Source organism: Caretta caretta, chromosome 6 (genome assembly GCF_965140235.1).
Source record: "Caretta caretta isolate rCarCar2 chromosome 6, rCarCar1.hap1, whole genome shotgun sequence".
Taxonomy (NCBI): Eukaryota; Metazoa; Chordata; order Testudines; family Cheloniidae; genus Caretta; species Caretta caretta.
Window position 1 is genome coordinate 99,916,313 of NC_134211.1, and position 8,252 is coordinate 99,924,564.

Sequence of the window (8,252 nt, forward strand, 5' to 3'; positions counted from 1 at the left end):
AATTCGACCTAAAGTCCTAGTGTAGACCAGGGCTTTAATTAACCATTGGGGGAAAAGCTGTTTTACTCGTAAGGTACTACTGTTTGTATTATTGGAACAGATAAAAGTGCACGAGTATATTTGTTGGTCTCCATCTCAAAACATAGTTGGAAAACGACCAGCAGTAAGAGTGTGCTAGTACCTAATATTGGTACAGGTAGTGCTCAGTAGACTAGCCCAAACATGGTCCCTCAGTGGGTGATTCTTCAAACCACAGTGCTCTACATGGTAAGAGTTAAAGATATTTTTTAAAAAAGAGGACCTGTGGCACCTTAGAGACTAACAAATTTATTTGAGCATAAGCTTTTGTGAGCTACAGCTCACTTCATCGGATGCATTCAGTGGAAAATACAGTGGGGAGATTTATTTTCCACTGAATGCATCCGATGAAGTGAGCTGTAACTCATGAAAGCTTATGCTCAAATAAATTTGTCAGTCTCTAAGGTGTCACAAGTACTCCTTTTCTTTTTGCGAATACAGACTAACACGGCGGCTACTCTGAAAGATATTTTTGTCATCTTCTTCCAGTCAGCTGATTAGCTTTTTCTTGCCTCCTTGTACACTGCTCACATATCTTTCAGAGGGAATTTGGACTCCTTTCACAATGCTAGTCTCCATATTAAAGCAAAATGACTTTGCAGTCTCAGCAAAGATCCTCACATCAGCGTTTGCTTCTGTTCCAGGCTCAGTTAAAGAAGTTGGTTTTCACCTATAAAATCCTTTATGATTTGGGTCCTGGATATTCTAAAGACCCTGCTTATCTTGGTGCTTTGCTGTAACACCTGAGTTCAGTTCAGATTTTTGAGCTGACAGTCCTTAGATTGACATGTATGTGGGAGATGGTTACCGTCCAATTATAATTCCCTAATTCTGGAATTTGATTTTTACATGGTCCAACAGAACTGAGTATGTTCTCCTTTCAAGGCCCATCTATTTATTCAGGGTTTTTTAGAGGAGGTGGGTTGAATGAAGAGGGTTGAAGAATAATTTTTTTCAGTACATTTGGAAGCGTTTTTGTTTTTATCATTGGGCATTGTTATTATGGACTGTTAGTTTTGTAAGCGGTGCAACACTATGTATACTGAAAAACAAAGGTATTTCTGGCATGCTTATATGATTTCTATGGGGCTGAGTAGGCTGTTTGACATTTCTTAAACAATAATCACTGTTACCAGTTTGTTGGCAAATGGAATGCCAGTTGTTTGTTTACCACAAGTATAGCCTGGCTAACAAGACCATCCCTGACAGGTGTTTGTCCAACCTGTCCTTAAAAACCTCCAGTAATGGGGATTCCACAACCTCCCTTGGAAGCCTATTCCAGTACTTAACTGCTCTTATGGTTAGAAAGTTTTTCCTAATATCTAACCTAAATCTCCTTTTCTGCAGACTAAACCCATTACTTCTTCTTCTGCTTTCAATGGACATGAAAAACAATTGATCACAGTCCTCTTTATAACAGCCCCTTAATATATTTGAGGCCTATAATCAGGTGCCCCCTCAGTCTTCTTTTCTCAAGACTAAACATGCTCAGTTTTTTTAACCTTTCCTCATAGTCAGGTTTTCTAAACCTTTTATCATTTTTGTTTTGCCCTTTTCTGGACTCCCTCCAGTTTAGCCACATCATTCCTGAAGTGTGGTGCCGAGAACGGGGCATAGCTGAGATCTCACCAGTGTCGAACAGAGTGGGACAATTACCTCCCTTGTCTTATATACAACACTCCTGTTAATAAACCCCAGATGTTATTAGCCTTTTGAGCAACTGCATCACATTGTTGACTCGTATTCAATTTGAGCATAAGCTTTCGTGAGCTACAGCTCACTTCATTGGATGCTGTAGCTGTAGCTCACGAAAGCTCATGCTCAAATAAATTGGTTAGTCTCTAAGGTGCCACAAGTACTCCTTTTCTTTTTGCGAATACAGACTCACACGGCTGTTCCTCTGAAGCCTGTCATATTCCATTTGTAATCCACTATATCCCCCAGATCCTGTTCAACAATATTACCGCCTAGCCACTTATTCTCCATTTTGTAGTTGGGCCTTTGATTTTTCATTCCTAAGTGAAGTGCTTTTCACTTGTCTTTATTGAATTTAATCTTGTTGAATTCAGACCAATTCTCCAAATTGTCGAGGTCATTTTGAATTCTAATTCAGCTTTCCAAAGTGCTTGCAACCACTCCATTCCACCAGGTTGGTGTCATCTGCAAATTCCATTATCTAAGTCATTAATGAAAATATAGAATGGTGCCAGACCTAGGACTGACCCCTGTGGAACTCCACTAAATATACCTTCCCAGACTGACAATGAACCATTGATGACTACTCTTGGAGTACAGTCTTTCAACCAGCTGCACATCTACCTTATACTAATTTCACCTATTTCTCTAGTTTGCTTATGAGAATGTCATGCGGGACTGTGTCAAAAGCCTAACTAAAATCAAGATATCTCATGTTTACTGCTTCCCTGCTATTCACAAGGCCAGTAAATCTGTCAGTGAAGAAAATTAGGTTGGTTTGGCTGATTTGTTCTTGAAAAATCCATGCTGGCTATTACTTATTATCTTATAATCCTCTAAGACCAGTGCTTACACATTGATGGTTTAATAATTTGTTCAAGTATCCTTCCAGGTTTTGAAGTTAGGCTGACTGGTCTATAATTCCCTGGGTCCTCCTTGTTCCCTGTTTTAAAGATAGGTAGTATGTTTCTCCTTCTCCAGTCCTCTGGGACCTCACCCATCCTCCATGAGTTGTCAAAGATAATTGCTAACAGTTCTGAGATTGCTTCAGTTAGTTCCTTAAGTATCCTATGATGAATCAGGCCCTGCCAACGTGGAATACCTCCAATATTCTAGTTTAACCAGTTCTTTCTCTATTTTGGCTTGTGATCCTTCCCCTTTGTTGTTAATGGTGTTGAGTATCTGCTCACCGTTAACCTTTTTAGTAAAGATTAAAGCAAAATAGGCATTAAATCACTCAGCCTTCTTGATCTCATCGGTTAGCTGTCCTTCCCTGCTAATTAGAGGATCTACACTTTCCTTTGTCTTTTTCTTGCTCCTAATGTGTTTAAAGAAACTCTTGTTATTGCCTTTAATGTCCTTGCTAGGTGTACGTTAGCCTTTCTGATTTTGTCCCAACATGCTTCTACTAATCCTTTGTACTGATCCTTAGCAATTTGTCCATATTTCCACTTTTTGTAGGATTCCTTTTGATTTTTGGATAATTAAAGAACTCCTAGTGGACCCATGTTGGCCTCTTCCTATTCTTTCCTTTGCACCAAGATAGGTTGAAGTTGTGCCTTTAATATTGTTTCCTTGAGAAATTGCCAGCTCTCCTGAACTCCTTTTCCCCTTAGATTTTCTCTCCATGGACCTGCCTACCAGTTCTCTGAGTTTGTTAAAGTCTTTTTTTTTTTTTTGAAGTCCATTGACCTTATTCTGCTACTGTCACTCCTTTCTTTCCTTACAGTCATGAAATCTATCATTTCATGATCACTTTCACCCAAATTGCCTTCCACCTTGAGAATTACTAGCAATTCCTCCTGATGCTCAGAATAAAGTCTAAAATGGCTGTGCCCTGGGTTACCTCCTCCGCTTTCTGAAACAAAAAGTTGTCCCTAATACATTCCAAGAACTTAATGGAAATTTTGTATTTTGCCATATTACTTTTCCAACAGATGTCTGGGTATTTAAAGTCCCCCATTACTAGCAGGTCTTGTGTTTTGAATACTTCTGTTATTTGTTCTAGAAATGCCTCTGCCACCTCCTCATCCTGATTTAGTTGTCTGCAGTAGATGCCTAACACAACATCCCTATTTTTTACCCCTTTTATCTTTATCCTAGAGACTTGGAACTGGTTTGCCTCTCAGCTCCTTCTGGAACTCAGAACAAATGCATATATTCTTGTTGTATAATGCAAAACCTCAACCTGTTTTATCCTGCCTGTCCTTCTTGAACAAGTTATACCTTTCTATATCAATATTCCAGATCTGAGATTTATCCTACCTCATCTCTGTCATGCCAGTTATGACATAATTTAGTTTACAGACTAATACTTCCAGTTCTTCCTTTTTATTTCCCATACTCCTTGTATTTGTAGAGACATCTAAGATGTTGAGCAGATTTCCCTTTTGTTGCACCTACAAACATTATGTGGGAAACATCTGCCTGCACTCTGAAAGGGACATAGGAGACAAATGAGGGTGTTGTATTAATCTTGATGGAATAAATGGGCCCACAGTCAAAGGTGGTAACATGACCCTGTCACTGTCCAACATTAATCAGTTTTTAAACAAAGTTTGGTATACAGAGACTTCAGCCTTAGTACCATGGCAAACCATTACTTTTTTTAACCTTTTATTAAAGATACAGAAAAAGAAGGAAACACAGTTAAAAGCATTTGAAATGTAAAATATTAAGACTTTTATTTTAACAATGTCAATTGTTCATTATTTTAAGCTGTAGCGTGCCTTTAGAAGGACACACATACACACACACCCATCTGACAGTCTCTTACACAGTATTAATCAAGAGGGTAATAACAACTCTTTTTGAGGCAAAGAGAAAAAGTTAGTTGAGGTGGGCTGGATCAGTTGTTGTTGCTTTTATTGTTAAAGTCCAATCCTGTTTTCTAGGAGACAAGACAGACACACACACAAGAGGTGAGAGAAAAGAACAGCAAAGATAGAAAATGGAGCTTCTATCTCTAGTATTAACTTTCACTTGTAACCTCACTGCTGGAGAGACACAAGCACAACTCACAGCTGGCCACTTTGAGACTTGGCAAACTGTACCAGCATCAGGATGTTCACGGCATTATTTTTAATGGCCTCTTTGGTGATAGCAGGGGTCTCAAACTGCGGGTCGGGATCCCCCAGGGGGTCATGAGGTTATTACATGGGGGGGGGTCACGAGCTGTCAACCTCTGCCCCAAACTCTGATTTGCCTCCAGCATTTATAATGGTGTTAAATATATTTTAAAAGTCTTTTTAATTTATAAGGGGGTGGGGTCAGATTCAGAGGCTTGCATGTGAAAGGGGTCGCCAGTAAAAAAGTTTGAGAACAATTGGGTTATAGGCTTACACCAGTGTTGCAAAATGTACAGTCTTGGCTAGCCAAGCCAGCCTTTTATTAGACAGAAGGCAAAAGTAGAGATATAAGAAATAGAAGAAATAAGCTGGGAAGGAAAAGGACACATGGGGGAGGGAAGTGATAGCGGGCACTAAAGTCTCACATCCCAGGTGGAGTTTAGGATTCAGCTGGAGCCAGTGGAGGTGATGATGTCATCTGGGTCTCTCTCTTGGCCCAGTTTCATCAGGATATCTTTCAGGATCGGGACAATGCAGGCCCAATGTTGTAATGGTGGATCCCAGGGCCCCTGGAGACACTGTGGATAGCAGCCATGATGGTGAAGTTTTCGCCTTCTGATCCACCTCTCAGCTAGCTGCTGTTGTCAGGTTCCCCCTTCCCCCATTTTTAAAAAAAAGACACTTAAAAGGAGGTGATGGGCAGAATAGCCCATCCCCTCATTATTTTGTTTATCAATTAGGCCTCATTTTCAACACACCAACTTTGATTCATTAAGGTCCAGTCCCAAACTTTTCTAGTTTACCAGGCATGATTTTAATAGTCTTTGAACTATATTAATAGGCCTTTTTGTTTGGATTAATTTAGTCTGTCTCCCTTTTGCACCTTTTCCTGTTAAAATTTATTGTTGTAGGTTATTGTAACACTTTATGAACTTTCACTCACTTCTAGGGTGACCAAATTTCCCAATTTTATTGGGACAGTCCCAATATTCAGAGCTTTGTTTGATATAGGCACCTATTACCCCGCACACCTGTCCTGATTTTTCACACTTGGTGTCTGGTCACCCTACTCACTTCTTACAATCAAACTCAATTAGAGTAAATTTGTAGGCCCAATTGTTAAAATAGGGGTTTGAGGAGTTCATTGTTTTTGAAAGTTATGGTGAATTAGCCCTACTGTAACCAAGCCAAACTCTATCATGGTCAAAAGCGTTATGCCTGTTAAGCCTGAATTTGGTTCCTACTATCTCTTTAGTATCATGACAGGTTTCAGAGTAGCAGCCGTGTTAGTCTGTATCCGCAAAAAGAACAGGAGTATTTGTGGCACCTTAGAGACTAACGAATTTATTAGATCATAAGCTTTTGTGGGCTACAGCCCACTTCATCGGATGTATAGAATGGAACATATAATAAGATATATATATACACACACACACACAGATAAGTTGGAAGTTACCATACAAACTGTGAGAGGCTAATTAGTTAAGATGAGCTATTATCAGCAGGAGGAAAAAACAACAAAAAACTTTTGTAGTGATAATCAAGATGGTCCATTTAGACAGTTGACAAGAAGGTGTGAGGATACTTAACTTAAGGAAATAGATTCAATACGTGTAATGACCCAACCACTCCAAGTCTCTATTCAAACCCAAGTTAATGGTGTCCAGTTTGCATATTAATTCAAGCTCAGCAGTTTCTCTTTGGACTCTGTTTTTGAAGCTTTTCTGTTGCAAAATTGCCACCCTTAAATCTTTTGCTGAGTGGCTAGAGAGGTTGAAGTGTTCTCCTACCGGTTTTTGAATGTTATGATTCCTGATGTCAGATTTGTGTCCATTTTTTCTTTTGCATAGAGACTGTCCGGTTTGGCCAATGTACAAGACAGAGGAGTATTGCTGGCACATGATGGTATGTATCACATTGGGAGATGTGCAGGTGAACGAGCCCCTGATGGTGTGGCTAATGTGATTAGGTCCAGTGATGCTGTCACTTGAATAAATATGTGGACAGAGTTGGCAACGGGCTTTGTTGCAAGGATAAGTTCCTGGGTTAGTGTTTTTGTTGTGTGGTTGCTGGTGAGTATTTGCTTCAGATTGGGGGGCTGTCTGAAAGCGAGGACTGGTCTGTCTCCTAAGATCTGTGACAGTGATGGATCATTTTTCAGGATAGGTTGTAAATCTTTGATGATGCGCTGGAGAGGTTTTAGTTGGGGGCTGAAGGTGACAGCTAGTGGCGTTCTGTTATTTTCTTTGTTGGCTCTGTCCTATAGTAGGTGACTTCTGGGTACTCTTCTGGCTCTGTCAATCTGTTTTTTCACTTCAGCAGGTGGGTATTGTAGTTTTAAGAATGCTTGATAGAGATCTTGTAGGTGTTTGTTTCTGTCTGAGGGATTGGAGCAAATGCAGTTGTATTCTTATACCAATAAAATAAAAACCAGCAGGATCTTATTAAAGGGAAAAAGGCAAAATACCACATTTATTGTGAATACAGAAAGAATCATAGTAAGCAGTTAGTTATAGCTATAACATTCCATTCAATTTCATATTTATTCACACATTCATACACACACACACACACACAGGTTCTGCAAGGTTGTTATCATAGTTACCAGCCTTAGAGTTGCTCATGCCAAGCCACTGGCCAGGTGGCTTTGACATGAGGAGGGAGCAGGGCCTTGTCAGATGCTCATCTGATGCTCCTGGAAGTTGGTTTGCAGAATCAGACCCCAAAGTTCTCACTTTCTAGAGTCCATTTTTATAGGAATTTCTTCCTATGCCAGTCTATGGGAATTGCTTCATCATGCTGTTGCTGAATCAATCAGCAGATGTCACATTCCCGATGGCTCCATGCTGCTAGATGTTATCTTGTTCTTTGGTTCTCCCATTCTTGAGGCTTGTCAAGGTTCCTTCCCCACTCTGAACTCTAGGGTACAGATGTTGGGACCTGCATGAAAACCTCCTAAGCTTACTTTTACCAGCTTAGGTTAAAACTTCCCCAAGGTACAAATTAATTTTACCCTTTGCCCTTGGAATTTCCACTGCCACCACCAAACTTTATCTGGGTTTACTGGGAAATGTAGTTTGGACACGTCTTTCCCCCCAAAATCCTCCCAACCCTTGCACCCCCTTCCTGGGGAAGGTTTGGTAAAAATCCTCACCAATTTGCATAGGTGACCACAGACCCAAACCCTTGGATCTTAGAACAATGAAAAAGCATTCAGTTTTCTTACAAGAAGACTTTTAATAGAAGTAAAGGAATCACCTCTGTAAAATCAGGATGGTAGATACTTTACAGGGTAATTAAATTCAAAACACAGAGAATCCCTCTAGGCAAAACCTTAAGTTACAAAAAAGACACACAGACAGGGATAGTCATTCTATTCAGCACAGTTCTTTTCTCAGCCATTTAAAGAAA